Source organism: Arachis ipaensis, chromosome B02 (genome assembly GCF_000816755.2).
Source record: "Arachis ipaensis cultivar K30076 chromosome B02, Araip1.1, whole genome shotgun sequence".
Lineage (NCBI taxonomy): Eukaryota > Viridiplantae > Streptophyta > Magnoliopsida > Fabales > Fabaceae > Arachis > Arachis ipaensis.
The window spans coordinates 2,299,498-2,327,003 of record NC_029786.2 but is presented as its reverse complement, the minus strand read 5'-3'; the positions used below and the strand labels follow the sequence as shown (position 1 = coordinate 2,327,003).

Genomic DNA, 27,506 nt, shown 5'->3' with positions numbered 1-27,506 from the left:
TGTATAAAGGTAGTGTGGAGTTGTGGACACACATTCTCATTAGAAGGGTAACACAATATGAATTCGAGAAGGGAAATAATTTGTGAACATAATAAAAGAAATTTGATGCACATATAAAAATCAATCATTAAATTAACCATAATATATTTATATATATGTTATTTAATTTATTTTTAATACGTATTTTATATTTTAATGAATGGTCGATTTTTGATGTTTATATAATATTATTACTAAAAAAAGTTTTAAAAGAAAATAAAGAGAGTAAAATTATTCTTAGAAAGGCTAAAAGGGATGGTGTGAGAATGTCTTTGTCTTTACTTTTCTCATTTTTTTTTAAAATTTACTAGCCAATCTACTTTTTTCCTATTTAATATTTAAACTTTCTTCTTAAATTAAAGTCCTCACTCACATATTTGTGTATAATAAATAAATCTCTTAATAAAAATGTTTTTACATACATATAGTGAACCGTTTAACCTTGAAGCCAATTACCTTGGTGGAGTGAATAATTAATCACCACATAAAATTGAAATTACAACTAATTTGGAAAAGGAAAGTTGAGTTAGGCCTTAGTAGAGTAGAGAGGAATGGATTTTGGTGAATAGATGAGGAAAGATGAGTCAGAAATGCATGGAGCCTTGTGTGTGTCTCAATCAAAAAACATGTATGAGGTGTCTGCCACAACACTTTATTTAATTTCCATATCCACATATAGATATAGGGCAAATGCTATAGTAAATGCAAATTTGGCCAACTATTTACTGTACTAAAAATTAACTACTAAATTAATTATTTATATAAAATATATTAAAATATAAATATATAAAATAATATATATTTATATACATAATAATTAATTTTTTTTATAAGAGAGAAGAAGTTAAGAATCTAAAAATTAAAAAAAATAATAAAAAATAAATATTGTTTTAGTTTCTAAAATTTAGAGTCGTTCTTAATTTTATTTTTTATTTAAAATCGTCTTCAATATTTCATTTGATATTAAAATTGTTCTTTTAAATAAAATATTTTTTTAAATAACAAAAATATCCCCTTTTTCCAACCTTTCACTCTTTTTCTTCTTCTTTTTTCATTAATAAAACCCAAAATCATTAACAAAACTCAGAACTAAGATTTTTTTCTTCTCCCATTAACAAAACTTAGAACTAAAATTCTTCTTCTTCCATTAACAAAACTTAGATCTAATTACAAAAATAAAAAATTCCCAAATTCATCTCCAATTACAAAAACAAAAAATCCATAAATCTAATTATCAAGAACAGTCAAATACAAGTTAGTAATCTTTTTCTTTTTCTTCTATTACCAAAATTCAAAAATAAAAATCTTCAAATACAATTAACAAAATTTAAATTCAGATATTATGACCCCTTCAATGGAGCTGAAAGTTCTGATCCCTCTAGAAATCTTTGTTGCAGATTTTGCATACAAATCTATTTGTTGCCAATAGGGTCTTTGAAAATAGAGCAATCACCTCTGCATCTGAATATGTAAAATGAACAGTTATACATATATTTTAAGAAAAAATTATAATAAAATCAAAAGAAGAAAGAAGGAAAAGATGAACCTTGTTTTCAATTTTTATTTGTACTTAGTATTTTTGGAAGGTTACACTTTTTTTTTGTGGCTGATTTTAAAGGTATTGTCAGAGGAAGAGATACTAGCTTCCATGAAGCTGTTGAAACTTTGTGCAAATTAACCGGTTATTGATCATCTTGTAAAAAGAGGACAAGCCTAGTTTAGAGTGAAGAATAAGATCAAAGTACTTTCCTATGTTTCAGTCCTAGAAAAGTTAAGGACTTCACATATACCATTTTGGACATAATTACCCACATTATTAGCAAAAAAATACAAATTTTTTTTACTAACTTTTCGACCTAAGCTTTCACATAAGATATTGAGGCACTTGTTAATAATCTTAGCTTGATTAAGAGAGGCTTCAGAAAAAAGGATAAGATCATATCTAAACATAAGTGAGATATATCAGGACCACCCCTATTAAAATGAATAGGCTTCCAAAATCCATAATTCACAGCCTATAAAATGAGTTGCGAAAGTCGTTCAATACACAGAACAAAAATGTACGAGAATATATGGTCTCTTTGAAAAATCTCTCTAGAGGAAAAGAATTCGTCAAGTTCCTCTCTATTCCATAGAATTCTCATTTTAGTGGAGGAGATGCAAACATAGATAAGGTCTATGATATAGGAGGGGAGATTAATGTCCTTAAGAGTGTCCTTCACAAAGTTCTATTTAATTTTATCATATGCCTTCTCTAAGTCAATTTTGATTGTCATCCACTCTCCATCCATCCTTTATTACCCTTGTCATTCATCATAAAGTGAATAACCTCTTGTGTAATGATGATGTTATCCGAATTATATTTTTTAGGAACAAAACTACACTAAGTAGGTCTTACTAGTTTATTCATCAACTTCCGCAAACGGCTAGCTAAAATTTTTATCACCACCTTATAGGAGTCGTTACATAAACTGGCAGGTCTTAGTTGTTTGAGATTAATAATGGTATCTACCTTAGATATTAACGCAATGAGAGTTTTATTGATTTTTTCACTTTATTAGGATTCTAAAAGATTTGTGACACTAAGGAACATATATCAGCTCTCACTTTATCCCATTATTAGGATTCTAAAAGATTTGTGACACTAAGGAACATATATCAGCTCCCACTTTATCCTATTGAGCTTGACAGAAAATAGCTTGCAGCTCGAGCTTGATAGAAAATAGCTTGCAGCTCGTCTCTCCTAGTGCTCTAAGGCCGCCAATGTTAAAAAGAGCTTCTTTTATTTCCAAGTGAGAGATATATTGACTAACCAAATTGAAATCCTTAGAGCAAAGAGCATGGAATGCATTTTTTAGAATAAAAGGAGAGTTTGTATTGGTGTCATGATAAAAGATCATAAAATGAAGGTTGTCAATGGTCTAGAGAGAAGGTTGAATTTAGGGTCAGTTTTGAAATTTATGAACTTATTCACCAAAGATAAAATGAATCCTAGATATTGCAGTGTCTGCTAAAGCAATTATGTAGGAGATATTTTATTTTTCTCTCATAAAATTGAATAAATGACAGAGTAGAGAAGAATAGTTTGTATAACCATATATCCTGGTTCAGCCACTCAGTATAATATGACTTATATCTAGTCTCCACCACAACAATGGTAGCATTTTCACTATGAGAAATTCTTCACATACAAGCGTTTTCCCATACAAGTCATACAAGTCATTTATTTCTTCTTCTTTTTCTTTCTCCATGCCTCCTCTTTTTCTTATCCTTCTTCTTCTTTTTCCGTGCCTTCGTTTTTTAAGTGTTTCATCTTCATCGTCGTGTTTCTCCTCGTTCTTCTTTTGATTTTGCAACATTATGTATTTTTTTCTTCTTTGTTTGATTTTTTCCTCCCAAAAAGAATTATGAGAATATGAAATAAGAAAATGAAGAAGAAAAAGCAGCAGAAGATGAGGAGGAGAAAGAGAAAGAGTTATGAATTATGCATAAGGTGTACTTCAACGAATTTTGGGTGTATTTTTGTAATCCTTTGGGTGTATTTCTGTAATCCTTTGGGTGTATTTCTATAATCGTCTGGGTGAATTCCTGTAACCGTTTGGGTGTATTTCTGTAATCGGTTGGGTGTATTTCTATAATCGTTTGGATGTATTTCTGAAGTTCCATTATCTTCAAAACGATTTCAAAGCTTGATTTCAGAAACCATGAAAATCGAAAAAAAAAAAACGAAACAAGAATACCAGTGATAAACGCAGATAAAACAACGAATGAAAAGGCAAAGAGAGAACGCACGAAGGAGATCAAATTTGGCAAGAAACTCGTTTTCATAAAGGAAGAAGAAGAAGAAGAGTAGGAGAAGAAGAAGGAGAAGAAGAAGGCAGAGGAGGAGGAGAAGGAGGAACGTGAAGCACGCCATAGAAATCGTATATGGGTCAGCGTGCTTTTTGTTAAGTTTCTCCCAACTTGTATGACTTGTAAACCAAATGACTTGTATGTGTAGCACTCCTCTTTCACTATAACTTTTAGAAATTATATAGACCAATTCCTTAGGATTCTTCTTAATCCTATCAAGGAATACACAAGCTTTTAACCAAGCTTATTACCTCTAAGTTACCTAACTTAGAATTCAACACTAAGTGCTCTCCTATCTTAGCAAGAGAAAACTCTCAAACTCATGATACAAAACAGAAATACATAAAAATGATTTGACATATTTATTGGTGTTTTTTCCAAGTAAATATCTCTTTGTATTTTCTCTTAATGGATTTTACTAATGTCTCACATATTAGTCTTTTTTCCATAAAAACAAAGAAAGATAAACTAGAAGAGCAACATATTCAATGAACAAAATGAAGAAAAAGATGAATGTAGTAAGAATGCTAGAGAAACTCAAATTTTATGCTCTCATTCCTTGTCTTCAACTCTTAGCCGAATGCCCCTTTTGTATAGATGCATTGCTTCCAAAACTTAAAACTGTCCTTGGTGATAATTTTTTTGCAACAAGAATTGAAACATGGTTACATTCTCCTTTAGAAAATGAGTGCAACAACACGGGTAGTGGAGGTGCAAAATGACAGAGAAACAAGGTGGCAGTAGAAGAGGATCATAGTTATGTTGTCCTTGCTATTTCCTTTTTTTTTTCTTCCTTTTGTTGGTAGCACCTTGTCCTTAATTGTACTAACCAAATCAATACCATTGATCTTTTCTTTGACTCTAAGAATATGATATTTTTCCTCCATCTTATTTGATGTTAATGATTTAGGGCCAAAGATGAAACAAGCTCTCTTTTTCTTTTTACTATGTGATATACCTGAATGTGAGATGTTGGACTGAGTTACAGAATGCTTCTTACTTTCTTAGTCCAAACTGCAACTAAATGCATATTAGTTTTTGTCCAAAGCTGATTAGCTTTCTTTCTTTGTGGGTTGTGCAACTTTTGTTATATGAGCCTGCATAAATACCACTTGGGTTTTCAAATCCAATCACTTATTATTTGTCATCATCAAACTAATTATCATTGTTTTTCAAACTCAATATAAAAGAATGAATGTGGTAAATTCTCCAGAGTAGTTGCATCAGTGATAATGTTAGCAGTAACATCAAAGAGAGGGGTAATTTTATTCCTGTGCCTTCTAGCCATGGTAAACCCGTAGAAATATTTTGTATTGTTGTTTCCAAATTTAATCCATTTGTATATGAATTTTTGGTACCATAATACTTCTTCATTGGCCAACACCTCTTCATACTCTTTTGAAAGTTGAGTTTGTAGATTTTCCAAAAAGGTGTTACGAGCGTAGCTCAAACTATTAACAATACATTGAAGCCTTTTGAGAAGTATTCTCTTCTTTCTGAAGATATTTCCAAAAAGAAATAGAGTTCCAATCTCTTAAGAAATTTTTAAACCTGTTAGTACCTTTAGAAGAAGAAGCTTGCATATTCCAAGAATCATTGACGGCATTGTTAAAATTCGGTGAGAGAGCCAAGCTACCAAGAAATGAAAGGCCTCCTTCTATTTTGCATCGCATTAGTAGCATGTTGGAGACAAATGGTAGAGTGATCAGATTTCAGCATAGGAAGGTGATTAATCCGGGCTTCTGAAAATTGAATTTGCCAATCAATATTGCTAAGACCGCGATCAAGTCTCTCAATTGAATTCCCCCGTTTCCATGTAAATGATCAACCCAAAAATCACAAATTGATAATTCCACAATCTGAGACACAAGCTTGAAATTTTGTATACGCTTTTGACTGATTTATGGTAGAGTCACATCTTCCTTTATAGTTTTGTAGAATAGCATTGAAGTCATCCATGACACACCATGGTTGATCCATGCTTTTTCAGCTGAACAAAGACTATCCCAAAGTAGATGACTAGCCACTCTTTGAAGACTATCATAAACTACTATTAAGCTCCATAAGACAAAATTTAGATCAGTAACATAGAGATGCACAAGTTATTTGTTATGGATAATAACATCAATTTGCCAATGAGTTGAATTTTATAGACACCAAATTTTCCCAGAATGTCTGTTAGCTTCGACAATGAAGGATTTATCAAAACCAATTTATTTGCGAATATATTCACCTTCCTGTTCACTCACATACGTTTTCAGCAAGATGATTAAGTTAACGTTATATGCTTTCTTCATATCTCTAATAAGAGAAGAAAAAAATTACCTGAATTTGAGTATCAGAGATTTTCTAGAGAATTTTGAATTGCTCTCAAAAGCTTAACCTACGTCTTTTTTCCCAAAATTAGAAGGTGAAGTGTCGGTCTGAATCTGAAAATTACATGGAATCGCATGCCTTTCACAATCATTTTTTTACATCCTCCTTATCTGAGTTTTTATTCTCACAGGCAACAAGAACAATTTCATTGGAAGATTATTTCTGATTCTTTTGTTAGGAAGCAATATACTTGTCTTTGGGTTTGTTATACTTCATAATCATCTTGAAGACTTTTCTTGTTTGTTAGAGATTGGTAAATTCTAGTTGGGCATTTCCACTCTTCGACCCAGCTTGCATGGTGTTGTCAGTTTTGTGATCTTCATGCATAACTTTTTCATTAATGGTATGCATATTTTTATCATTCAATGCATTAAATCGAGAACTATCATCCACATTGGGATCATTAGTTGACATACCATTATTTTGAAAAATATTTGATTGAGATACGTATATATTTTCTGTCCCATGAGAATTTTCTCCTTTCTTCCTTCTTTGGTACCTTCATAGCGGGATATTTTCTGATTTTCCATTTCAAAAAATGTTTTTGACTGGTTCTCATTGGTAGCAATTTATTGATTAGTCTTTGGGTTATTAGTTTGTCGTTCATGGTTTCTCTGTGGTTCATGGCGACATCCACCGTACCTCAGGGCAAGAATCCAATCTATGCCCATACCTCCCACAAGTAAAACAAGTTTGATGGATTTTTTCATACTCAATATTCAGCTCACAACCAAGAACTGAGATACGAGGAACAATTTTTTTTGCAAAAGATCAATCTTGACACAGATGCAAGCAATTTTTTCTTTAGAGTGGATAGAGGTGGTATGGTCAATTTTGAGCATATAGACCAAGGCAGATCTAACTCTCCATAGAAAATAAGAGAAGGGAATTACTTGGGGAGAAGCCCCATGGAAAGACCAAAAAGATTTCGAGAGAAATTACCTCCTTTATTAGCGGGATCCTCAGCATCAACCATCTGGGTATCAGAGACTTTCTAGAGATTTTTTAATTGCTCCTAAAAGATTGACCTATGTCTTTCTCCCCAAAAATTAGAAGGTGAAGTGTGGGTTTGAATCTAGAAATTGCATGAAACCGCATGCCTTTCAAGAAAGGCATTTTCTCTTTTTAAAACCTCATAAACTTCCCACTACTTGCGTGGAAGGTGACACATACCCTCCACAATCATCTTTTTCACATCTTCTCTATCTAAGTTTCTGTTCTTAGGGGCAGCAAGAATAATTTCTTTGGAGGATTATTTTTGGTTCTTTTATTAGGAAGCAATATGCTTGTCTTTGAGTTTGTTGTACTTCTTGTTTATAACTTGCCCAATCTTGGAGGGTTGGCTTGTTTTGCTGCTTTGTTGACTTTTGGCAGCTCCTTGCTTGAGGATTTTTTCTTATTTGTTGAGGACTGGTAGATTCTGGTTGGATCTTTCCATTCTTCAGCCCATCTTGCATGGTATTGTCAATTTTGTGAGCTTCATGCACAACTTTTTCATTAATGGTATGCATATCTTTCATCATTCAATGCATTAAATCGAGAACCTTCATCCACATTGAGATCACTAGTTGACATACCATTATTTTGGAAAATTCGATTGAGATATGTATTTATTTCCTGTCCCACGAGAATTTTCTCTTTTCTTCATTCTTTGGCATCTTTTCACCATTTTCCATGACACAAAATTAGGACAGGGGAGCTTGATCATAGCGAGATTTTTTTGGATTTTCCGTTTCAGACAACTCTTTTGACTTGTTTTCATTGGTAGCAGTTTCCTAATTAGTCTCCGAGTTATTATCTTCACCGTTCATGGCTTCTCCATGGTTCATGGCGACATCTACCGTACCTTAGGGCAAGAATCCAATCTATGCCCATGCCTCCCGCAAGTAAAACAAGTTTGATAGAGCCTTTGATACTCGATATCAGCTCACAACCAAGAAATGAGATATGAGGAACAAGTTTTTTTGCCAAGATCAATCTCGATCCAGATGCAAGCAAATTTTTCTCTAGAGTGGATAGAGGTGGTACGAATTGTTGTCAAATTTGCGAGTTAACTCGTAAACTCGTATAAGTTTACGTTTTTAGGTAGTGGAATCGAGTAGACTCGGCCTTAAACTTGTTTCTGAGTAAACTCGGGTAGACTCGATTGGACTCAGTCAAACTCGCGATCTAGCTCTGAGTTAACGAGTTTAAATGTTGGCCTATTTTTAATAAGAACCAAAATTCTTTTAATCCACCTTCTCGTACCTCTATTCTATCTGTTTCCTTCATCGTTCTCTGCCACCTACTACATTCTCCCCATTGTTGTTGCCTAGGAATCCTCGTTGTCACTGCACCCTCGCTTCGCTACTGCCTGCTACACCCTAACCGTTGAGTATGCCTATGCTTTGCCCACTTCACTACTCATCCTCTATTTTACATATGTCTTTGACCTTTTTTTGATCCTCTGCTTCTTAATATAGGTATTTTTTGTTTTTTAATTTTTATTATTTTTAATTTTATCCTATTGCTTATAATTTATGTTAGATGGTCACATGGTTCATCTATTCATGGCTGTTAATAACTAATTAATTTGATTAGACTTAATTATTAAATTGCAAACAGGTTGTTGAACTTGAATTGAGTGTTTAATTGCCAAATGTTTATTATTTTGGTTGTTTAGAGTTTAAGATTTATAAAATTTATTGCTTTTATTATTGCAGATTTTGTAAACTACAGTGTTAGTATAAATTATAATGTATCCTACCATTTTAGTTTATTATAAGCTTTAAAGTTGATATTGTTAATTCTAAATGGCTACATTATTTAAGTATATATATATATTAAAAAAAAGTCATAAGAGATAAACTCGTATGAGTTTACGAGTTAACTCGCGAGTCAAGTATACGTCAACTCCACGAATTTACTTAAACTCGTGAGTTTGACGACCTTGGTGGTACGTTCAATTTTGAGCATATAGACTAAGGCAGATCTAACTCTCCATAGAAAATGTTGGTTCTAGAGCTCAATGAGAAAGTTTGAAATACGACTCCATGCTACGATCTTCTTAAGCTCATTAGCAGAAGAGAGGAAAAAAGATTTCTAACATTGAATTACAAAATGGTGTTTAACAATCATCTACGATCTTTCCATAAAAGTATAGAAGTAATCTTTTTTATCTGTAAAGTGAACCAAAAAATAGTTATTGTTTATACCCTGGCGCAAAACATAAAAGTTAGGCCCACTCAAAAGGGTGATCTCTACCGCATACCCGACCTCTTTAAAGAGATCAGACACTATGAAAGGGGCCCGCTTATACTTATACAGATAAGTAATTGTCTCTCCAAATCTCTTCAACTATCTCTATCTTCCCTGAAAGATAGATACCAAGAAACTCCCAAGATTAAGGGAACAGTTACCCATCAATAAAGGTGGAACTATTTTAACAAAGGTGGTCAGACAACTCGACACCCCTCAGGCATATACATGTTCTAATCTACTAAAACCTGTCTAAAGCCCTTACTGACTTAAGTATCAGAGTTTCTTGTAGATACCACCCCACCTCCTCACGAAAAATTCAGATAGCAACACCTCGACATTGAAACAAGTCGGACTTTGCCTCAATAGGAGTTGGACTTCACGTTCAGGATAAAATCAACGTTTTACATAATTTTCGAAACAGTTATTATTCATATCAATAACATTATTGATACTTTTCTTGATTTAATTTCCATTAAAATATTGTTCTATAAACGCTAGTTTTATGGGTTCGCCTAAGATTTTGGCCATGTGAACAGATTGCGATGGTACAACACTTTTAAGTTTTTTTGAAAAAAAAAAAAAAACCTTTTAACTGTATTAAAAAAATGCCTAGATGATTTATTTTCAGTTAAGGCAAAATATTCTCTTCCATTAAAGATAATATATTATAGTCTCTGATATATGTCTATTAAAGTATTAACTGAAGGGTCTTTTTTTTCCTTGATGAATAATAAAATGTTTTATTCTTAGATAAATTTAATGAAAAAAAAAGTACTTTGTTGCTAATATTCATGGATACATATTAACATACATTGTGTCCCAGATTTTTTTTTATTTTTTTAATTAAAAGCAAAGGAAGAAGCTAAAAGAGTAAAAGTTGTGGCCCCTTATTGATTATTAGAATTAATAATCATTATTCTATTTTCAATGAAAAATAAGAAGTTTTCAATTTTCCATGAATGACGTGTATCATTATATATATATATATATGCGCATTAAACTTCATGCTATATATACATGCAAGTTGTCCATGCATGCAAATATGTATTTATGTATATGACTATATATCATGACATGAACATGTCCAACAATAGTAATAATGTGTGTTATGTATTGGCATGTGATATGCTTTGATATTTGTATAATAAATAAGAGATGAATATAAAAAAAATAAACAAATATCAGACTTCAATTCATCATGATTTTATTAATTAAAAATAAAACACCTTAGTGTAGAACAATCCCAACACATTCTAATAAGTTTCCTAGCCCTGAAGAAAGGGCAAGATAATAGGAAACAAATAAATAAAACATGATTAAATCTATAAACAGATAACTACCTAATTATAGTCATCTCTTTAAATTGAATTTAAAAATGTGTTGTGTTCCATAAAGATATTTGACTAAAATTTAGATATAGATAATTAATTTATCAATTTATAATATCTACTTTTTTTTTTTGCCAAAGATAGGAGATTCGAACTCGCAACCTTTTAATTGAGTATGAAGAGACTATGCCATTTGACCTATAATTCATTGACAATTTATAATATCTACTTAAATATCAACGTAGTCTTTATTGTATTTAAATAAATAAATAACTTTTTAAAAAAAAAAAACGAAAGTCAAATGACACAGAAAAAAATAAGAAAGAAGACAAAAACAACAAAAAAAAAACAATCAGATGCTCTTAACACTTAGTTAGGACATTCATACTAGGGGTGTTCGCAGTGCGGTTTGGTTCGAATTTTTAGAGAAAAGTCATCCGATCCAATCGATTAATTAAACAGCGGTTCGGTTTGGTTCGGTTTTTTATTGAAACCATTCGAACCAATCCAAACCAATTGAAATCGGTTTGATTTGGTTCGATTTGTTCGGTTTTACAATCAATTCAAACAATAACCACATACTATTTCACAAAGTGATAACATTGAAATTATAGAATACAAGTACACCATAACTAACAAAAGTCTTGATTCAATGAAATTCAACGACAAAAAAAATTAAAATACGACAATTAAAGAAGTTTAAAGGTTCAATAGTCAACACAACAAAAATAAAAACAAATTTTCAGCAACAGATAGTCACGTCTTGGTGTCCTCTCCAACAAAACAATGAAACTTCTTTAAGAAAACCTACCTGAAATAAAAAGACGGTTACATAATAAAAACAATAATAATTGAAAAAAGCACTTGATCATGTCACAGGTGAATCTTCACCATCATCTCTTAGGACCCATTTTAGGGACTACCTTATCAAACAATGTTAAAATTCTACCACTAACATGTTCAATACTCCAATCAGAAAGGATCTACACACATAGACCACTACAACCTTTATTTAAAGTGCACTTGATTTTATGATTAATTTGAACAATTATTTTGAAAACAAGATTATAACATTAACCATTTTACTTGTCAACCTAAAATTTACTTAACAGACCTACGATCAAGATCTATGGAAAGCACATTCGAAACTATGCTGTTAGATTGAGATGAGTTTAAGTAAATAGTTACCATGAATCATGAATGGCAAGATCTATGGAAAGCACATTCGATGCAAGACCACCATGAATAGTTCCAAGCTCAGATGCCAAAGGGTTTGTTGCTCCAATCTACTTTCGGCCAGTTGCAACAACACCTTTACCCTCCCAGACCGTGGCAACAATAGAACCAGAGATAATGTATTAGACCAATCCATTAAAGAAAGGCTTTGTAATTACTAGAAATTTGTGGAGTTTCTAAGCTAAATTGTTAGCACGTATGTTAAGTAGTAACAAAAACAAAAGAAGTTACTTTTCAAGTAAAATTTGTTCTTCTCAAATTTGCTAATAATCTCCCCAACCTGAAACAGAAAGCAGTTTTTTTTTCAAATATTATAAGGGGGAAAAAGAACAACATTGACCTATTTTACAAAATAGCTACCATCATCAACCTAATTACTAACAATTTCAAACAATCAGTAATGAACAAATAATTAAAAAATCAGTAATGAACAATAAACAACAACCAGCAATCAATAATGAACAATGAATAACAATCAACCATGAACAATGAACAGCAATAGTAATTACTAGCAATTTCAAAAAATAACAACAATCAGCAATGAACAACAATCAACAATCAAACAACAAATATATAGAACAATGAAACTGAAATTATTGATTTATTGATTAACAAGTTAACAACAACCAGCAGCAATCCATCAATGATTATTGATTTATTGAACAGAAATTAGTCAAATTACTTAAATACATACCTGACTCGGAGGCTCGGGCTCCATATCTCAGTTAAATTGGCGGCTGGGTGGCTCGGTGGTCGGTCCTGTACTGTCCTGTGTTGTGGGTTAAGTTAAAACGCCGCTAGCTGGTGCTGTGATAGGTGGCTCGGTGGGAAGAAGGCTTCGGCGGTCGGCGACTCGGCGCTGCTGGGAAGAACGTTGCTGGGTCGGTGCTCTTAACACTTAGTTATGACATCCATATTCCATACCATTAAAATTTAGGTCCATCTAATGAGATATTTATTTATTTATATATCTAATAAGAGAAAGAAATTATTTAAGTAGAAGTCTCATAAAAGAATTAAAAAAATTTCAAGAGGAATTACTTCTTCTATTTATGGAATCCTCAACAATAACAATTTGAATATTAGAAATTTTTTAAAATTTTTTTAATTATTCTCATAAAATTAACTTACGTCTTTTTCCCCTAAATTAGAAGACGAAGTGTTAGTCTAAATCTAAAAATTTTATGGAACTGCATGTCTTTTAAAAAAGGCATTTGCTCATTTCGAAACCTCGTAAGCTTTCCACTACTTTTGTCGAAAATGATGCATACCCTCCATAATAATCTTTTCCATCTCCTTTCTATCTGAGTTTCTGTTCTTAAGGGCAGTAAGAACAATTTCTTTAGAAAATTATTTTTTATTCTTTTGTTGGGAAGCAATATGTCTGTCTTTGAATTTGTTATACTTTTAATTTCTGACTAGCCCAATTTTAGAGATTAGCTTTTTTTACTGCTTTGTTGATTTTTGGCAGCTCTTTGCTTGAGGACTTTTTTTCTTGTTTGTTGGAAATTTGTAGATTCTGGTGGGCTTTTTCACTTTTCGGTCCAACTTACATAGTGTTGTCAATTTTGTGAGATTTATGCACAACTTCTTCATTAACAGTATGCGTATCTTTATCATTCAATGCTTTAAATTGAGAACCTCCATCCACATTGGGATCATTAATTGACATACCATTATTTTGAAAAAAAGATTCGATTGAGATACATATTTATTTCCTGTTCCATGAGAATTTTCTCTTTTCTTCCTTTTTTGGTATCTTTTCACCGTCATCCATGACACAAAATCCAGGAAGGGGGAGGGGAGCTTGAACATTGCGATATTTTTTCGGATTTTCCGTTTCAGAAAACTTTTTTAATTGGTTCTCATTGGTAGCGGTTTCTCGATTAGTCTCCAGGTTGTTAGCTTTGTCCTTCATGGCTTCTCCCTGGTTCATGACGCATCTATCGCACCCTCGAGACAAGAATCCAATCTATTCAATACCTTCTGCAAGTAAAACAAGTTTAATAGAGCCTTTCATACTCGATATTCAGCTCACAACCAAGAACTGAGATACGAGTAAATTTTTTTTATCGAGATCAATCTCGACACAGATGCAGAAAATTTTTTCTCAGAAGTGGATAGAGGTGGTACAATCAATTTTAAGCATATAGACTAAGGCAGATCTAACTCTCCATAAAAAAAACATTAGTTGTAGAGCTCAATGGGGAGGTTCGGAATACGAATTCATGTCGCAATCTTCTTGACCTCATTAGCAGAATAGAGGAAGAAAGGTCTTTAACGTTGAACTATAAGATAGTGTTCAACAATCATACAAAAAAAATTGTTGTTGCTCGACATAAGCATATGAACAAATTACCTATCATCTCCTAAGACGTTAACCTTTCAAATTCCAAAATCCCATAAGACCCTGATACCACCAAAATGACCAACAACGTCTTTCACAAAATTGTCATCTATATCCAATCTATCTCTGACTTCTTTTTTCCTAGCACCGCTAATATAGGTTTCAACAAGAAGGATAAAAAATGTTATCAAACTCTTGCTTCAAATCTTTAATAATATAGGAAAAATGTTATTACCAATTTCTTGACAATTCCAACTAACAATATTCATGAGTAAACTAAAAAGAGAGGTTAAGTTATGAAAAATTTGAGATTCAGAAAGGTTAGGTTATGAGTAAACTACCAGTTTCTCACATTATGTACTTTCTACATATATCTAATAAGAGAAGGGAATTACCTGGGTGGAAGCTCCATGGAAAGAATCAAAAAGGTTTCGAGAGGAATTATCTCCTCTATTGGCGGGATCCTCAGCATCAACCATTTGAGTATCAGAAGTTTTCTAGAGATTTTTGAATTGCTATCAGAAGCTTGACCTACATATTTCTCCGCAAAATTAGAAGGTAAAGTGTTGGTCAGAATATGAAAATTGTATAGAACCGCATGCCTTTCAAGAAAGGGGTTTTCTCTTTTTGAAACCTCATAAGCTTTTCACTGCTCGTGTCGAAATTGACGCATACCTTCCATAATCATCTTTTTCACAATCTCTCTATCTGAGTTTCTGTTCTTAGGGGCAACAAGAACAATTTCTTTGGAAGATTCTTTCTAATTCTTTTATTGGGAAGCAACATACTTGACTTTGGGTTCATTATATATACTTATTGTTTCTGGCTGGTCCAATTTTGCAGGGTTGGCTTTTTTTGCTACTTTGTTGATTTTTGGCAACTTATTGCTTGACAATTTTTGTTTGTTTGTTGGGGATTGATAGATTATGGTTGGGCCTTTCCATCTTTGGCCCAACTTGCATGGTGTTGTCAATTTCGTAAGCTTCATGCGCAACGTTTTTGTTAATAGTATGTATATCTTCATTATTCAATATATTAAATCGAGAACCTCCATCCACATCTGGATCATTAGTTGACATACCATTATTTTGAGAAAGATTCGATTGAGATACGTATTTATTTTTTATTTCACCATCATCCATGACACAAAATTAGGGGAGAGCCTGATCATAACGAGATTTTTTCAGATTTTTCGTTTCAGAAAACTTTTTCGATTGGTTCTCATTGGTAGCGATTTTTTGATTAGTCTCCAGGTTGTTAGCTTTGTTGTTCATGGCTTCTCCATGGTTAATGGCGACATCCACCGCACCCTTGAGGCAAGAATTTAATCTATTCTCATACCTCTCGCAAGTAAAACAAGTTTGATGGACCCTTTCATACTCGATATTCAGCTCATAACCAAGAACTGAGATATGAGGAACAAGGTTTTTGCCAAGATCAATCTCGACACAAATGCAGAAATTTTTTTTTTAGAATGGATAGCGGTGGTACGGTCAATTTTGAGCATATAGACTAAGGCATATCTAACTCTCCATAAAAAGACGTTGGTTATAGAGCTCAATTGGGAGGTTCGGGATACGAATTCGTACCGTAAACTTCTTGACCTCATTAGCAGAATAAAGGAAGAAAGTTCTCTAATGTTGAACTATAAGATAGTGTTCAACAATCATCCAAGAAAAATTATTGTTGCTCAACACAAGCATATGAACAAATTACCTATCATCTCCTAGGACGTCAACCTTTTAAATTCCGAAATTCCACAAGACCTTGATACCACCAGAATGACCAATACCTTCTTCTACAAAACTGCCATCTATCCCTAATTTATTCCAGACTTCCTTTTTCCTAGACCACTAATATGGGTTTCTACAAGAAGGATAAATTGTTACCAAACTCTTGCCTCAAATCATTAATAATAGAGAAAAAAAAATCTTACTACCACTTCTTCTACAATTCTAACTAACAATATTCATGAGTAAACTAAAAGGAGAGGTTAAGTTACAAAAAACCTGAGATTTCGAGTTGGGCATTTGCCCTCTATTTCGGACCTAACTGGTCACCAAACAGAACCCTGCTATCACTTTCATAAGCTATCGCATTGGTCATAATCACATCTGGGGGCCTCCCCAGAATTGCATTCGACACTGGCTCCCTCCCTGTTCCACCATGCGATGTCGACGGTATGAAAGTTGGATTGAAGAAATCATTTCTTACTACATGATTTTTCAAGAACCGACTTGAGTCTTTTTTTTTTTACTAAGAATGCATCTCCTTGTTCCTTCTATAATTTTCTCATGTCGAGCATAACTATCTCCATGGCTTCCACCTCAAAATTTCTACATTTTGCTTTTAAGGGGATAGAGAGGGTACGAGAGTCACAATGGATCTTGCCACTTATTTTCCATTACTCTTTACCTTAGGTACAATAGGTTTCTAAATTTTTGTTGATCCACCTTTGGCATTTGGGCCTATTTTAGGAATATGATTATTTTGAAGGCTCTAGATTTCGTGATCTTTATTTGATTGATTGCAACTTTTTCAGACTCGGTTTGGACTGGAACTATTGTAAGCCCATCTTCTTTAGGCCAATTCTTGGCCAACTGATCCCGAATCTCCTCTATGTACATAACTTTCATATCTTATGAATCTTTCTCACGCAAAATATTGTAACGTGAACCCCATCCACATATTAATCACCAAGATTTTTCTCCCTTTTCTTATTTGGAATCAGATATTTGCCTTAATATGAATTTTTTTTAATAAATAGGTGAATATCTTTCTTTCTTCTAATAAGTTTTTTAACCAAAATTCAAGACCCAAAATTTGGAGGAGCATTACCATTGTGCGTAGCCGTGATAGATTTTTTGTTAATCTACCTTTAGTATCTGGACCTTTCTTAGGAGCCTGGTTATTTTTGGGATCTTGACTTCATGCTTTTTTTATTGATTGCAATTTTTTCAGTCTCGGTTTGGGTGAGACTATTGTAAGCCTATCTCTTTTAGGCCTATTCTTCGCCAACTAATCTCGAATCTCCTCCATGCACGTAAATTCCATATCTTACAAATCTTCTTTATGCAAAATATTGTAACGTGAACTCCATCCATATATTGATCACTAAAATTTTTCTCTCTTTCCATATTTGTATTAGATTTTTGGCTTCATTAGAGTTCTTTTTAATAGGTAGGTGAATATCTTTCGTTTTTATAATAGATTTTTTAATCAAAATCCAAGGCTAAAAATTTGGAAGAGCATTATCGTTTCGCGTATTCGTCATAGATTTTTTGTTGATACTGTTTTGGCATTTAAACCTTTCTTAGGAACGTGATTATTTTGGGGGGCTCTAGGCTTCATGATCTTTTTTTGATTGGTTGCGACTTTTTAGACTCGGTTTGGGTTGGGACTATTGTATGTCTATCTCTTTTAGGCCTATTCTTCGCCAATTGATCTCGAATATCCTCCATGCACATAACTTTCGTATCTTATGAATCTTATGCAAAATATTGTAACGTGAACTCCATCCACATATTGATCACCAAGATTTCTCTCTCTTTTCTTATTTGTAATCGAATCATTGCCTTAATTGGAGTTCTTTTTAAAAGGTAGGTGAATATCTTTTTTTCTTCTAATAGGTTTTTTAACCAAAATCCAAAGCCCGAAATTTGGAAGAGCATTATTATTGCGCATATATGTGATAGATTTTTTTGTTGATACTCATTTAGCATTTGGGACTTTCTTAGGAGCCTGATTATTTTTGGGGCTTTGGGCTTCATGATATTTCTTTGATTGGTTGCAACTTTTTCAGACTCGATTTGGGTTGGGATTATTGTAAGCCCATCCCCTTCAGGTCTATTTTTTGCAAACTGATTCCGAATCTCCTCCGTGCATATAATTTTTATATGTTACGAATCTTCCTCTTGCAAAATATTGTAACATGAACTCCATCCACATATTGATCACTAAGATTTTTCTCCCTTTTTTTTATTTGTAATCGGATCCTTGCCTTACTTGAAGTTCTTTTTAATAGGTAGGTGAATATATTTCTTTCTTCTAATAGTTTTTTAACCAAAATCCAAGACTCGAAATTTGGAGGAGCATTATCATTGCGTGTATCTGTGATAGATTTTTTGTTGATACTATTTTGTCGTTTGGGCCTTTCTTAGGAGCTTGATTATTTTTGGGGCTCTGGACTTCATGATTTTTTTATTTGTTGCAACTTTTTCAGACTTGGTTTGGACTAGGACTATTGTAAGCCAATCTTCTTTAAGCTTATTCTTCGCCAACTGATCTTGAATTCCCTCCATGCACATAACTTCCATACCTTACGAATCTTCATATGCAAAACATTGTAACATGAACTCCATCCACATATTGATAACCAAGATTTCTCTCCCTTTTCTTATTTGTAATCAGATCCTTGCCTTAATTGGAATTCTTTTTAATAGGTACGTGAATATCTTTCTTTCTTCTAATAGGTTTTAAGGCCCAAAATTTGAAAGAGTATTATCATTGTGCGTATCTGTCATAGATTTTTTGTTGATACTCCTTTTGTATTTGGGCCTTTTCTTAGGAGTCCGATTATTTTTTGGACTCTGGGGTTTTTGTTGCAACTTTTTCAGACTTGATTTAGGCTGGGACTATTCTAAGTCCATCTCCTTCAGGCCTATTTTTCGTCAACTGATCTCGAATCTCCTCCATGTATGTAACTTTTGTATCTTACAAATCTTCTTCTTGCAAAATATTGTAATGTGAACTCCATTCACATATTGATCACCAAGACTCCCTTTTCTTATTTGTAGTCAAATTCTTGCCTTAATTGGAGTTCTTTTTAATTGGTAGGTGAATATCTTTCTTTCTTTTAATAGGTTTTTTAACCGAAGTCCAAGATCTAAAATTTGGAGGAGCATTATCAGTGCACGTATTTATGATAGATTTTTTGTTGATACTCTTTTGTTATTTGGGCCTTTTTTAAGAGCCTGATTATTTTTGGAGTTCTGGGCTGCATAATCTTTTTTTGATTGGTTGCAACTTTTTTAGACTCAATTTGGATTGGGACTATTGTAAGTCCATCTCCTTCAGACCTATTTTTCGCCAACTGATCTTAGATCTCCTCCAGGAATGTAACTTTTGTATCTTACGAATTTTTTCTTGCAAAACATTGTAACGTGAACCCCATCCAGGTATTGGTCACCAAGATTTTTCTCCTTTTTCTTATTTGGAATCAGATCCTTGCGTTAATTGGATTTATTTTTTATAGGTAGGTCAATATATTTCTTTTTTCTAATAGGATTTTAAACCAAAATCCAAGGCCCGAAATTTGGAGGAGCATTATCGTTGCACGTATCCGTGACAGATTTGATTCATGATTCTTTCTATTCTGGTCACCTTCCTTCATCGTCCATTGGCCTTCTCGAAATTGCTATCTTTGCAGGCACCTGGACTCTGCATTCTCTAGGATTAATCATCTTTATTCTCATAACAAGATTCTGCTTTGTGTCCATATTTTTCACACGAGAAACAGATCTAATTGAGACCCCATACACAATGTTCTACTCACTCCCCATAACCGAGATACGTGGCTCCAGGTTTGCTGCAAAATTGATCTCCACACAAATCTGTGCAAATATTCCTTTTGAATGAATGGATGTAGTGCAATCAAACTTAAGCATATGGCCAATAGCTGACCCAACCCTTCACAAAAAGCGTTGATGGTATAGTTTGATAGGAAGATTAGGTATGTGCACCCATGTCGCAATCTTACGCCCCATATTCTTAGAGGTAAGGAAGAACAACCTCCACCTTTGGACTATGATATAATGCACATACACCATCTAAGTCCCTTCTATGAGTGCGTATGAGTAACCTTTCGCATATGAAAAGTGAACAAGAAAATAATCGCAATCCATGTCAAAAATATTTATCGACCCTTTTCTTACCCAATTTTTCTTAAGACATTGTTCCATATAGGCCAAACTAACACATTTTCCTAGTAGTTTCACAATAAGGACGTTTTCTCCTTGGATTGCACTAATCCTCGAACTCCTCTTTTGAGACTAAAATCACGGGACAGGGGTTGAATTGTTTATTGTCAACCTTTTTGGCGTCATTCTCCTTGTACCAACGGTCCTTTGGATATGAGGTATCTTTCGCCATATCATCATCAACATTTGGCTCACCATTAAGCTTTGGGCTAGTGATAGTAAAAAGAGAGTCCTTATAGGATAACTTGGTAGCCGTAGTAAGGGAGACATTACCCTAATTTGCGGTGTCCATAACTTGGATAGGTTGATTTAAATCAACATCGTCACATGTTTTGACTTTTTTGGTACTGCGTTCAACCAAATCTTTTTTCTCGGTTGAAACCCTAGTAGAACTCATGTTTTTTAATTATCAAATGACTCACTAATAAATAACTATTTATTGGTTGTACGTAATCCACCAACAACGTTTATAAAAATTTAATCCACCAGGATTTGAGTAAAAAAAATTATCTACATACTAAAAATTAGCTATCAAATATGTGAAGAAGAACATTAGCAATAATATTTGAGCAAAAATTTCAGAAATTAAAAGGAAAAAGAAGAACCAAACATTCAGTAACCAAAGCCATCAGCGGCCGGTTACCGATCCGATCCAACCGACCGATTCCTGACCAGTTCAGCAGTTTTCAAACAGTTTTTTTATCAGCGGTTATTAACAACGAATTAGACCGTTTTTATTGTCGATTTCTGGTTGAACCGATTCAATCGGCCGGTTCGATTCGATTTTCAGAACCATAATCTATACTCTGCATCCATGGCTCCGATCTGCACATAAAGTTTAGGATTGAATATCTAGACATAAAGCTTGCTATATTACATATATGTGGGTGATCAAATGAACTGACAAATACAGAAATAAAATATATGTATTTATACGTTAAAATCAGTTATTAAAATTAGTCATTATATATTTGTGTATAAATATATGTATAATTTAACTTATTTTTAATGTATATTTTATATTTTATTATGTACTCTACGCTAGTGACTAATTTTAGTGTACACCTGACATAGTTGAAAAAATAAACACTCGTCCAACTTGAAAAATATAATTAAATTGACAATTATTCAATATTCACATACTTCAGTTGTATATTTTATATTTATGATTGACTAATTTTTGTATGCCCATAGTAATTTTATTCAATTAAATAAGTAAATAGCTAAATATGCTTTCAACGAATTACAAATAGAATATTTTGGTCTTTAATAATTTTTATTACTCGAAAAGACTTAAGAGATCTACTCAGATGAATTGATCCCTCTACCGCTTTCAGTAAAATTTATAATATGTGTTGGACAAATAAATTTTTAACAAACTTTATTATATGATGATCATTATATTTTGAAAAGTCATTATAAAACAAATTAGTCCTTTTTGTGAAAGAAATAATTCGTCTAAAAAATATGTAAAATAATAAAAATTTATTAAAAATTAAAGTATTTGGAAGCATGAATGTTAGCTTGAGTTAAGGCAAATGTTGGTAAGAATCTAATGCTTCAAAAACTTAAGTGTTCATCCAGAAGGTTCGTCCATGGAAGATGAGTTAGGACCCAAGATAATGTCGAAAGGTACAATCAATGTATAATATGTAGAAGGAAGAGTAAGAGCCGACAAGAGTGCAGGAGCCGACAAGACAAGGACACGAAGTGTTACATGGTTACAAAGGAGTATTGTAGGAGGCACAAAGAAGATGATCAATTATCAGGCACTACGTTAAAAGGTTCATAATGAATGGCCGTGCGTAACGCATATAAGGAAGTTGGGGGCATACAAAGCAATGCTAACGTTTGACATGTTAGCTAATACGGAGGAAACATACACATTCAAAATGAAAGATCTATTAAAATTGTTCTATATGGTATGGAGATGGGATAAGACTGAGAGGAGCGAGACTAGAAGAATATGGTTGGAATGTTATGGAGTACCTTTGCATGCCTGGTCAACGGAGACTTTCACAAGATTAGGAGATCAATGGAGTGAGGCGGTAACGGAAACGTGTAACTTGTTTAGTGTGGATCGCGTCCTGATAGATACATGTATGCTCGATATGATCAACGAGTAGATTCATGTCACCATTGGTGCGAACGGATTCGATGTTCTTGTGAAAGAGGTGGGTAAAGAGGTGTATTGGGAAGAATGTTTTCTAGAGGCCATGGAAGGTATGCAGTAGGTTGATATAAGGGAGGCAGCCAGTGGTGGCACTGAGTCAAGGGTGGCAAGAAGGGATCCGGCGGCGGGAATGATGGAGAAGAAACAATCGATTGATGAACAAGACAGGGGACAAAATAGGGATTTTGCCATCTGAATTAAATGAGTGGAATATTCAATTTTCAAATCATCATTATGAGAGCCGTTATTATGCGCAAACAAAGGGGAAGGAAATCTCGATGGGTCCAGCTGTAAATAATCAGGAGATTGATTCGGATTACACGCTATCATGCAATTATGAAGTAATTCAACATGAGGATTCAACCGTTTTTGGAATGGAGAGAATTGGGCTTATTGCAAGCAGGCCCAATGTCTTAAAAATCAAGGAAGGAAAGGGCAAAATAAAGAGGGACCAATTGAGGGAGGAAGGTTTTGGGCTGTCCAAAGGGGTAGCTTTGGAGCAACTGACAACCCGACACTGTTGAATGAAGAAACGCGGGTTGAGGAGCCCCTAGCTCGGTTGGAGAAAGAAGTAGCGAACGTAGCTTGTCTACTTGCTAGGTTGCGATGGCTGTGGAGGAGAGAGGACGAGGCATCTTCGCGAGAGACTACGACCACGCAAGGACGCCGCTGTGCAGCTCAAGGAGTCGGGGGAGGAGCGGCAAACGGCAGGCAGAAGGCCGGCGATGATGTTCGGGATATGTACCTAGCAGATTGGAGCTTTGGACGTGACAATGGTGAGGATAAATAGGTTCCGGCGAAGGCTACAACACAACAGCAGATCCACGATATTCAACGTTTGAGAAAGAATATGATGAGGAATGAGAGGGATGGAAGAGGACTGATTGAAGAGTATCTTGAGGGATCGGAACCAGGGGCGCAGCGGGTAGGCCAGTGGCGACAGGGGTGGAAGAAGCATATGGGACTGGGGAAGGAATAGGAAATGAAAACCAAGCAGTAGATGAGACTGATACAGGGTTGAATATGAACGAAGATTCGGCGCTACACCGAGGCAACCAAATTTGGAGTCGGGAAGAAGAAATGGCGGAGAATAAAGAGGTTTGGAATTGGCGGTTGAATTAGGTGCAATTCCGTGCAGTGATGAAGAGGACTTTATGGCAATTCTCCAAGAGCAAAATTAAGAATTAGCCAGGAAACGGAGACAATCGAAGCAAAAGGAGAAAATCAGAAGAAGTCGGCCAAAAATTCGTATGCATGTGTGTAATAAATTTTATAAATGATTTTAACCTCTTGGAATGTTAGAGGTTTGGGAGGAGTCGCAAAATTGAATACGATAAAAAGCTTCAAAAATAATTTTAGAGTAGATATGTTGGGTTTGATAGAAACAAAAAAAAGAGAAGGTGAATAAATTTGATGTAGCAAGTATTTGGGGTCATGGTAGAGCTAGCTGGGAGTGCGTTAATTCGATTGGAGCATCGGGAGGTTTATTGTTAATATAGGATGAATCTGTTTTTAAATTAATAAATTGCTATAAAGGAGATAGGTGGTTATGTGTAGAAGGAGTGATGACCAAAGATAATTTTCACTGTGCTGTTTGTCTGGTATGTGGACTGCATGTGAGAGATGAAAAACTCTTACTATGGGAGGAATTAAGTTATGTTACAAGGCTGTGCCAAATTTCATTTTGTTACCTGGGAGATTTCAATGAAATTGTGCATATAGAAGAGAGGAAAGGGGCGACGAGTTTATCAGCAACTGCTGAAGAATTCAGAGCATGGGTAAATGATATGGAGTTGGTGGACTTGACGCTTAACGATCGCAAGTATACCTGGTTTACAGGTCAGTCTTGTAGGCATATTGATAGAGGCCTAGTGAGTTTGGAATGGCTGGTTGTGTACCCGGATACTCGACTTAGAGGAGGACCGAGAGGATTATCAAATCATTGCCCCTTGATAGTGGAAGATAGAAGAAGGGTTCAGTATACAAGACCGTTTCGTAGCCTAGATTCGTGGTTCACACATGAAGGCTTCCTAAGGATGGTGAAGGAAGAATGGAGGGGATTGGGAGATGCACAATTTCTGGATAAGCTGAAGGCGTTATCGAAACTGCTGAGTAGATGGCATAAGCAGCACTTTGGGAATATACCTGTAAAGATAAAAATGTTTGAGGATGAGATCCAGAAATTCGACGACATGGTCAGTAACGGGGCTTATGTTAGTACAGTAGAAGCAAGAAGAAAGGCGCTAGTGAGATGTTGTGAGCTATGGTATACGAGACAAGATATACACTAGAAATGAATGTCCAGGTCTCGACATGCCAAGAAGATGGACAAAAACACAAGATATTTCCACAACATTGTATCAGCAAAAAGAAGAAATAATCGGATTGAGTCTTTAGTGATCAACGGGAGGTTGGTAAGGAATCATGCAAGAATCAAGGTCGCCATTAGAGATTTCTATAGGAAACTTTTTCAACAGAAAGCTTCACCAAATATTACCTTTCGAGAAGGTCTAGTCAATCGGTTATGGATGGAGGAAGCTCAAGCGTTAGAGATGTTACCGTCGGAGGAGGAAGTGAAGGAGGCAGTTTGGGATTGCAAATCATCTAAGGCACCGGGTAGTGATGGATATAATTTAAACTTTATAAAAAACTGTTGGGAGGAGATTAGAGTGAAATTTACTAAAGTTGTGATGACTTTCTTTGAGACGGTGAGGCTACCAGCAGACTCCAATGTTACTTGGGTCGCGCTGGCACCAAAATTTATGGGTGCAAAGGAGATAAAGGTTCTTAAACCAATTAGTATGGTTGGATGCATTTATAAGGTGATATCAAAAGTGTTGACAAGGAGAATGAGAAGCGTAATGCCAGGCTTAGTAGGGGAATCACAGAGTGCTTTTGTCAAGGGTAGGAGAATACATGGTAGAGGGTTAATAGCATGTGAAACTGTACATTGGCTAAAACTGAAAAGAAGGGCGTCAGCAATCATCAAATTGGACTTCCAAAAAGCCTATGACAGAGTCAAGTGGAACTTTATTAATATTGTACTAGAAAAGATGGGATTCGGTAGAAGATGGAGGGCATGGGTTACAGAGTGTATCAGGTCAGCATCTATCTCTATAATGGTTAATGGGTCACCAACGAAACCGTTCAAGATGGAAAGGGGACTGCGGCAAGGCGATCCCTTATCACCGTTTCTGTTCGTTCTTGTTGTAGATGTGTTGAATAGAATGATTGGGGAGGCAGTCAAAAATAGGAGAATATCGCCTCTTTTAGTCGGTAGGGATAATATAGAGTTATCACACCTGCAATTTGCTGATGACACTATATTGTTCTGTCCACCAGAGGAGGAGACAGTGAGAAATTACAAGAGACTATTGCAGTGTTTTGAAGTGATGTCCAGATTGAGCATAAATTGCAGTCAAAAGTGGGTGGATTGGATATGTGGACTACTAGGGTGCTGGGCGGTAACTCTCTCGGTGAAGTATTTGAGTATTAATCTTGGAGCAAACCCAAGACTGGTAAAAACATGGAAGGCAATAATAGATAAGGTGGAGGAGAAACTTAGTTTGTGAAAAGCAAAAGTTCTTAGTAAAGCAGGGAAGCTGGTTCTCATCAAGTCAGTTATCAATAGACTACCTATTTATTATCTCAGCTTGTATAAAATGCCAGCTGCAGTGGCAAAAAAATTAATTTTGCTACAGTAGAGGTTCTTTTGGGGAAAGAATGATGGAAGACCGGGGTTGCCTCTTGTAAAGTGGGAGTTGATACAGGTACCGAAGAAACTAGGAGGGCTAGGTGTAGGAGATGCAATGGTTCGTAACACCGTCGGTGGAGATTTTCTAAGAAAGATTGTCCACTTTAGAAGAAGATTGTATGCTCGTGCACTAATCTGAACCCCAGCCAGTTATTGTCTACTCAAGCTCTACCAACAAAAGGGGGTCCGTGGAAAGATATATGCAACCTGCAAATAAAAGAGCAAATTGTTAGGCAGAAGATTATTGATGGACTTGCTATAGAAGTAGGTGATGGTAGATCAACCAGATTTTGGGACGATACATGACTACAGTCGAGAAAGTTGAAAGACTCCTTTTCAAGACTTTTCTTGGTTTCAAATAACAAATGATTCGTAATTGGGCTGTTTAATTGGTTTGTGCTAGTAGGTTGAGTTAATACAAAGGATTGATTGAGTAGATTCGGCATCATTGCTCAGAATGATAATCTCTGTGCGATGTGCAACAAGGAAGTTGAATCTGTTCAACATTTTTTTGTTACGTGCGAGTTTGTTTGGCAGGTATGGTGCGCATGGATCGCTCAAGTGGGTCGGGCCTGGTGCATCCCGGGGTCCATAAGAGAACATTTTGAGAGCTGGAGGATGATGCCTATGAGAAAAGATGAGCATAAAACATGGTTTGTGGGGTTCTTCTCAGTTATATGGAATATCTAGTTGTGTAGAAATGAATTCATTTTCCAGAATAAGACAGCGGTCGTGGTGGAATGCATTGCAAGATCGTTTTGTAGATCTAAGGAATGGTGTGAAACTAACTCATGTTGTTGATGGTTATGCCAGAGATAACATAGGAGTTGCTTCGTATCTATAGTTTGTTGTATGCTCCACCGAGTGTGTTGAGCTTGTTTGATTTTCAAAAAATGACCTTCAACAAAAAATACATGTACCTAAAATCGACAATGATGAAGTGATTGATATATGTAGGGAAGGAAATACTTAGGAGCGTAATACAATTCTTCTTATGGAAGTGATTAAAATAGTCATGTTATTTCAAGAGAATGAATGTTTCTTATAAAGGGATAGCAGTTACCAAAGTTGAATATCTGTTTATTAAAAATACAGGTCTCTCAAAGTTATAAGACTATGTGTAAGAGCTAATGATTGTTTAACATAAAAAAATTGAAGAAAATTAGTAACCTGAAAATAAGTG

General features: G+C 34.6%; 1 long non-coding RNA gene across 2 annotated transcripts; it reads right to left on the bottom strand.

The window, feature by feature from the left end:
- On the bottom strand, nt 11,402-13,159 carry LOC110267410. Of its 2 annotated transcripts, XR_002355005.1 has the most exons (3): nt 12,766-13,159; nt 12,024-12,351; nt 11,402-11,646 (listed from the first exon to the last, which is right to left on the bottom strand). It is a non-coding gene; the product is annotated as an uncharacterized LOC110267410 (long non-coding RNA). The 2 variants fall into 2 exon arrangements; XR_002354994.1 differs by lacking the exon at nt 12,766-13,159 and having other exon boundaries at nt 12,024-12,755.